General features: G+C 39.6%; 1 non-coding gene across 1 annotated transcript; it reads left to right on the top strand.

Moving 5' to 3' along the window:
• The first annotated feature begins 280 nt into the window (after nucleotides 1–280).
• On the top strand, nucleotides 281–362 carry Trnal-aag20 (transfer RNA leucine (anticodon AAG) 20). Its single transcript has one exon. It is a non-coding gene; the product is annotated as a tRNA-Leu (tRNA).
• Nucleotides 363–2,518: the final 2,156 nt, after the last annotated feature.

Below are 2,518 nucleotides of genomic sequence, written 5' to 3'. Positions count from 1 at the left end.
TGGCTGTCTCTGCTAGGTAATGCCACCGCTGTTGATTTGTGATTGCTATCTGCTGACCTGGACTGCTGATGTATCTATAAACTGTTTGCAAGTGGACCGAGCTGCCACTGCTGGCCTGGGAACTGAACTGCTGATTTCCAGAAAAGACAGTCAGGAGCTGCTCCAAAGAACCTTTCTAGGCAGGTTCACCTCCCCTGCATCCTTTCTTTCCCACTATGTCTGGTGGGTGGTGGGCTAAAAGGGAGGTTAATGCGCTTAAGAACCATCATTAAAAATATATTTTGGGGGTTGGGGATTTAGCTCAGTGGTAGAGCGCTTGCCTAAGAAGCACAAGGCCCTGGGTTCGGTCCCCAGCTCCGAAAAAAAGAACAAAAAAAAAAAAAGAATAAAAATATATTTTGAAGAATTTAGTTATACCTTTGTAAAGAAGTTTGAGCAGGTACAATGAAATTGTAGAATAAAAAAGGAGAATTGATCAACATCAGATTACTCCAGATTTTTTTCTTCCTAGTAGCTAAACAAAGGAGCTTCTATCTTTTAATTAATATTTATTTTGGGGATTATAGTATCATTTTTTGCCTCTTCTTCCTCCCTACAAATACTCTCATATATCCCTCTTGCTCTTGTGGCCTGTATTTTCATGAATTATTGTTATATACATACATACATACATACATACATATACATACATACATACATATACATATACACATGCATACATATGCATATACATATGCACACATTAATACCACCTGCTTAGTATGTATAATGTTACTTATATGTATGTAGGGCAGGATCTGAAGAAGGCATGGAAAAGCACTTGCTTACTGACCTCCATTGCTTGCTCCAGCCAACTTTTTTTTCTTTAAAAATATTTTTTCATACATTATGTTTTTTTATACATTATGGTTTGATTACAGTTTCCTCTCTTTACTCCTCCCGGTTTCTTCCCATCTCCGATCATGTCTGGATCCATATCTTGTTTTTCCTTAGAAAATAGTGATCTAAGGAGTAAAAGAATAATAATAAACTAAAATAGGGTAAAACAAAACCAAATCGGATAGGACAAAATAAACAGAAGAAAAAGAGCCAAAGGGGGAAAAATACAAGAAGCATGTACAGAAGCAGAGACATGCATGCTTGCATAGACAGGATTCCCATATAAAAACACAAATGTGGAATCCAGCCATAATAAATGCAAAGGATCTGTAGAGAAAAAACAAAGAAAGAAGGAGGGAAGGAAAGAAAGAAAGAAAGCCTGCCCTGACCCAAAATTATGAGTTCTAGTTGTGTTGGCCTTCTACTGCTGGGCATGGGGTCTATCCTTAAAAATTGTTTGTTTTCTCAGAGAAATTCCCAGGGAGAAAACTAATTTTTCATTTGGAAATGGCTACCAATTGAAGCCAACTTTTGAGTTAGAAATCGTGGCATGTGTCAATTCCTTCTCTCTGTCCTGGGCCCTCATCTGGCCCAGAGTTGAACAGGCCCTGTGCATTCTGCCAGTCTCTGTGATTTTATATGTGCCCTGGTTTGATTCCTTGATGGAGGGTAAAAAAGAGTCTAAGAGACCGAGGGGATCTTTCTTCCTCTTCTGCACAGTTTTCTGATCTCTGAAGGGAAGGATTTGATGGAGACATCCCTTTAGGGCTGAGTGTCCAAGGTCTCTCACTGTCTGTGCCTTGTTCAACTCTGGGTCTCGGTATTTGTTCCCATCCACTGTATGAGGGAGCTTCTCTGAGGCTGCCTAAGCAAGACATGGATCTTTGAGTATAACAGTAGGAGTCATTTGATTGTATGTTCCTTTAGCAGAACAGTAGTATTTGATTTTGGCTATGTCCCTGACCTAGGTTCTTGACCTCCCAAGCAGTGTTGGATATGGGTTCCATCTTATGGAATAGGCCTTACGTCAAGTTAGATATTGATTTGTTACTCCCACAATCTCTGTGCCACTGGTTTTTTTTTTTTTTTTTTTGGTTCTTTTTTTCGGAGCTGGGGACCGAACCCAGGGCCTTGCGCTTCCTAGGCAAGCGCTCTACCACTGAGCTAAATCCCCAGCCCCATCTGTGCCACTGCTACACCAGGGTGTCTTGTATCATCCATCCTGCATCCATCCTGCCAGAACAACCAGTCCAGCGGTCACACTGGGGTCACAGGTTGGATTTTCCCATATTAAGCATTAATCAATAAATCCTCCCCACTGACCTGCCTACAGACAAGTCTGATAAAGGCATTTCTCAATTGAAGTTCCTTTTTCCTAGATAATCTTAGCTTCTATCAAAAACAAACAAAACTAACCAGCATATCCGTGGCACTATTAAAAAAACAGATCGAGTAAAATAGAAAACAGAGTATGAGAACTTGAAGACAAGGTGAATGATTTAGTACATTTGGGTAACAATAAAAATAAAATGAGAAAGTACGTTAAAAGACACAATTTATGAATTATGGGCTAGAAGACAGAATGGCAATGTATAGGAACAGAGAGTACATTCAATATGATATCAGACAATTTCCCAAA

This window comes from Rattus norvegicus, chromosome 4 (genome assembly GCF_036323735.1).
Source record: "Rattus norvegicus strain BN/NHsdMcwi chromosome 4, GRCr8, whole genome shotgun sequence".
In the NCBI taxonomy this organism is placed as follows: Eukaryota; Metazoa; Chordata; class Mammalia; order Rodentia; family Muridae; genus Rattus; species Rattus norvegicus.
This window is presented reverse-complemented; position numbering and strand designations above follow the sequence as displayed.